At 36.4% G+C, this 5,429-nt stretch overlaps 1 pseudogene; it reads left to right on the forward strand.

Moving 5' to 3' along the window:
- The first annotated feature begins 2,347 nt into the window (after nt 1-2,347).
- Nucleotides 2,348-5,429, forward strand: part of LOC118339055 — a 3,669-nt pseudogene continuing 587 nt past the window's right edge.

Genomic DNA, 5,429 nt, shown 5'->3' on the forward strand with positions numbered 1-5,429 from the left:
TTTACAGTCTCCACTGTGTGACTTCAAAAGCAATATATATTTTTGGTTTTTTTGGTCTGCTAAACCTTGGAATTTTGCCTTTGCTCTTCATACTTTTCACATATACCAGGATACTTGTAATATGTTATCGAAGTTGTGGAAATGTCAGAAAAAAAGCTGCACAGACCTGTTTGCCCCACCTGTTGGTTTTAATCAGCTATTCCTGTTTGTGTTCATATGATGTTATTATAGTTCGACTGGTATCTGATTTTCCAAAAATAGTACGTTTAATAATGACTTTACAAGCAGTTTTGTATCATCCTCTGTTCAATCCAATTATATATGGACTAAAAATGAAAGAAATCTCTAAACACCTGAAGAGGTTGTTCTGTCAAACCAATGCTATCTTGTGTATTAAAAGTGATGTTAGAGTAATTGTGTTAATGAAAAGTTATAAGTAATATGAATCCCATTGAGTTCATTTTCTCCCAAAGTTTCTCCCATTTTTCTTACATGTTAAGATTTTAGTTTTTTACCTTATCTTCTGAAACAGGCTGGGCTGGGTTTGAGACTGTTGTTAATGCAGGCATATGAAGCCCATTGACATCATTCAATTACTTTCTCAGCTATCCCTGAATAAGATCAAATTTGTTCTTTCTTACTTGTTGTTATAACTTTTGTTTTAAATGTATTTACTTACTGAAGAGTGAGGTTATTATGTTTACTGTAATACGTGAAATATGGGGGCGCCCAGATATCACACCTAGTAGAGCTGGCGCTTCATGTACCAAGTCTGAGACCTTGTTGCAACAGCCCGGGTTTTAATCCGACCTGTTTTCCTTTGCTGCATGTCATCCCCTCTCTCTGTCACTCTTCAGCTGACACTATTGATTAAAGGCTGCAGCACTATAACATGACACAATCACTGACAAGCACTTTCAATAAAAAACTTAATAAACAAAGTTTATTAAAAAGGAAACCCCAAAGAATAGTCTATTAATGTATACTACTCATTCTAGAGAAAGTTTTGGCATTGCACCAGTTGTCTACCAGCTGTAGCTGTGTCTATCACAGATGCAACCATACTTAGGCTGTCAGTTTACATGTGCATGTCCGTCAGTCAGTTGTGCTTCTGTGTATAAAGAAGTCTTACAAAGGAGCATTCCTGATATTAGGGCTGTCACTTATCCCAAAAATCACCTTTAAACTAATTTTGAATGACACACAACAGACACTAAAGGATAAGACATATACTCTCTTACCACACCAATAGGCCGCATATCAGCACATCCTTGCCTATAGATCTTGCTTTCATATTGGTGTTGGCATTTTTACAAGCCCCTGGTGAGCGGCCTGCTCAAGCTAAATGTTCTCAATAGTAGCAGTCAGACGATGCCGGCTGCCTCACTACAGTACCAAGCTAACGTTAGCAAGACAGTGTACAGATTTGTGGTTGTTGTAGAGTTAGACAGCTGAAGTCGACAGAAGCTGCTCAGATGCTTTGGTGTCACCATCGTCTGCTCAGGATGGCTTTGCTCCATGCTTTCCTCGCTTGTATCTTCCATTTTCGTAGTAAACAACATGACATTACCAGCTTAGTTTACTGACAGGTCAACAGGGCATGCCATAGATAGTTGAGTGCCCTCTGCAGGATCATAAGGCAGAGTACTTCAAATAGCTTATAGATGCTAAATTGTAAATCCAAACCCTTTAAAAATGAACCGCAATTGAACACATTTTTAAATTTACAATAAAAAGCGGCAGCCCTAGCTAACATTTGTGTTATTTCTTTTGCTTACTGATAATATGGCAGTATTTGAGTGTGTTAAGTGTTACAGTAAGAACTAGGCCAATGAGCCACTGTTGAAATTTTCATTTTTGTATGTGAAACATATCTGCTTAATTAAAAGATGTTTATGTACTAAACAAATAAATAAAGTTTACATTTTTTTTTAAATAATTGACAAATGTTTTGTGCATTTTCTTTGTTGTCCCTGCCGTACCGAACCATGACCCCAAAACCGAGGATTAGTAAATCCTGAATTTTGTGTACCGTTACACTGTCATTATCCACATGTTTGAACACAGGAATCATCGAGTGAAGAAGTTGCGCTGCGTCGGCTGACATGCAACAAACATTTTGGGGATCTGAGACGAACCATAGATGTTGAATGAATAAATGAATTTGTTTGTGGCATAAGGTTGATAGGCAGTATATGGGTCTAGTGATATATCACAGTTATGTACTTAAAAGTACACTTAGAAAAGGGTTTTATCTGTAGAATGTGAAAGGACCAGTTTATTTGGGGGACAGATTATTGCCTTTTTTCACAGGACAGGTAGGAAAGCAGGTGAGAGAAAGTAGATGATGAGCCAGTCAAAGGTCGGACTCGAACCCAAGACCGTTGCAGCAAAGACCAAGCCTTGGTACATGGGGCACCACCTCTACAAGGTGAGTTACTAGGGTACGCCAAAAGGGCTAGTTTTTGAGAAAATTTGAACTCAAATTTGCAGTTAGAGGCATGAATTAATGTTTCCCACAGTTTAAAGTGTAACCCAAAAGGTCAAATGCTTTAATAAGTTCTAACAGGGAAGGCAGGGATTCTTTGGCAATTCATGGTGATGCCATGATTATCTTTCTCTAAGATTAGCTGCACTCACAGCCAGTGATTGGAAGAGAGGTGCAACTGGTAGGTAAAGTTAATGAGATACATTTCACAGTAAAAGTTCAGTTCAAGCAAACATAATGAACAAAGTCCCAGTGGTACCTACAGTTGAACAGTACTGTTAACACACAACAAAAGAAGTCAAACGAATTGCTGTGACTCATGAAGTTTCTTATACATATATAGAATCTATTTAGTGGAAAGTATAATGAGATCCTGTGGAAGGGTGAAAGCAATCTAATAAAAACTTTACACAGATCTTATAGTTAATTTTTCTAAGAATGAGGTGCATTTCAAAGTCAGTACCTTTGAATAATAAGACTTTCCAGTACAGACAGATGTTAGTTTATCATGAGTGAGATTATTTAAATTCATCCGAATGATGTATGCTGTGCATGCAATCTAGCGTTGTTTATACTGATTATTTATTTTAGAAAGCTTTAATGGATGAGAATTTAACGTGTAACATTATAACTCTTGATGGAACACTGGAAGTGGAACAAATAAAAGAAATATTTTTTATTTTCCTTTTTAATTTTTTTTTTTTTTTTGGTTAGTACAGTATATATTCTAAGTAAATCTGCTGTAGTTTCACCATTTGGCCTTATCTGGAGGCACAACAACCTCCATGACCTACTGTACATTTTCATTGCAGCTTTGCTCCTGAATTCTGTTGTTTTCAGCACTGCTATGTACCCAAAGTTGTTAATTGACTTTTTATCCAAAAAACAGATGATATCATATTCAGCCTGTCTCTTCCAGTTTTTTATATTTTACTCTTTAAGTGGTTCAGAGTTCTTACTGTTGGCAGCCATGGCCTATGACAGGTATGTGTCTATATGTAAACCTCTGCAATATCCAACTATCATGACAAAAACTACAGTGAGTATTTTCCTGGCTTTAGCTTGGCTTGTGCCTGCTTGTCAGACTGCAGTCCCAGCAATACTGAGTGCTGATATGAAACTGTGTAATTTCACTTTAAAAGGAATTTTTTGTAACAATTCAATTTACAGTCTCCAGTGTGTGACTTCAAAAGCAATATCTATATTTGGTGTTATTGCTCTGCTAAACATTGGGATTTTCCCTTTGCTCTTCATACTTTTCACATACACCAGGATACTTGTAATATGTTATCAAAGTTGTAGAAATGTCAGAAAAAAAGCTGCACAGACCTGTTTACCCCACCTGTTGGTTTTAATCAGCTTTTCCTGTTTGTGTTCATATGATATCATTATAGCTCGACTGGGATCTGATTTTCCAAAAATAGTACGTTTAATAATGACTTTACAAGCTGTTTTGTATCATCCTCTCTTTAATCCAATTATATATGGACTAAAAATGAAAGAAATCTCTATACATCTGAAGAGGTTGTTCTGTCAAACCAATGCAATCTTGTGTATTAAAAGTGATGTTAGAGTAATAGTGACGTTAGTGATGCTAATATATCGTCATTTATTTTGTAATAAATCAGAGATGTAAATGTTCTGATCGGTATTTAATGTAAGAATTTGTGTCCATGCTGTGCAAATCCTCTTTACTATTTGTAACGGAAACAGTGAAGAGTATCTTCAGTTCAAACAATGCAATGACAATTAAATATGCTGCAGTTTTTTTACGTATGTATTTTATGTATGAGCTTGTCATTTCGAACATCCTCTCCCATGAATGGAACAGACTGGGTGTGGAGCTCAAGCAATGTCCAAGCATGATCCAGTTTAAAAAGCGGTACAAACACATGGTTTTCACGAGGTACAGGGAGGAAGAAGGGCTTTAACAATCGGGTGTTTTCATAAATTATTTATGTATTTGTTTATTTGATCTATTTATTTTCTAGTTTTTTTTCTTTTATGTAAATACGTATGTTGGGGAGAAAGATTGTTAATTGAGTAGTGGAGAAGGGGTAGGTTTAAATCCTACTCCTTTTCGGACATGTGGGTTCACATTATTACTTTTGTTTTGACTATTGTTATTGTTTGTTTTGACTATTTTCATTGGATTTGTTTGTTTGTCAGTTTACTTTGTTGTGTTACTCACACAAAAAAAAGAAAAGAAAAGAATTCCAAGAATGCTGTACAAATCCTATTCACTATTTGTCATGCAAAATAGGATTTCAAATTGTTGAACAATATATATTTTAATGTCAACTGCACCTTCATTCTTCAGTCATTGGCAATCTGTCTGAATGGCCTCTCACTAGGTTTCTCCCATTTTTCCTATATGTTAAAGTTTTTTGTAGTGTTGCTGCTATCCGAATGGCAAACACAAATGAACGACTCGACCTGGACGATCCTCCCTAGCCATTTTGATCCACTATATGGGAGCATAAGCTAGTGAAAATGGACAAAGATTGGTGTCAAACTGTAGTTGAACATTGTTCAAATGAAGTCGAGCATGTCTGTGGAAACACTTAAAACATGCTAAGTCATTTACGACAGCATCACTTGAATATGTTGATTAGTTGAATGAGACAAATAACAGACTGGAAGGCAGGGCCATCTTCCCAGTGTTCAGGCAGCCTTTCGCTGCAGATTAGGACTGTGCCAAAGCAATAACTAACGCTATTAAAATATTTATCACTACAGATATGTGACCATAATAGGTTGTAGAGTATACAGGCTTTAAGTATACAGTCAACGTGCTTGAGCTCTGCTTCAGTGTACCTTCCATGTGCATGTTAATTAGTGAATTGTGGCCACCATGTATAGACGAGCACAGGGCCGCTGGAAGTAATTTTGAACAGGGGGTGCTGTGAAAAAAATGTTGTTTGTTTTTTTTGGACAAAAG

The sequence above is a fragment of the Morone saxatilis genome, unplaced genomic scaffold, assembly GCF_004916995.1.
Source record: "Morone saxatilis isolate NCDOM2014 unplaced genomic scaffold, NCSU_SB_2.0 Contig5, whole genome shotgun sequence".
Classification (NCBI taxonomy): domain Eukaryota; kingdom Metazoa; phylum Chordata; class Actinopteri; family Moronidae; genus Morone; species Morone saxatilis.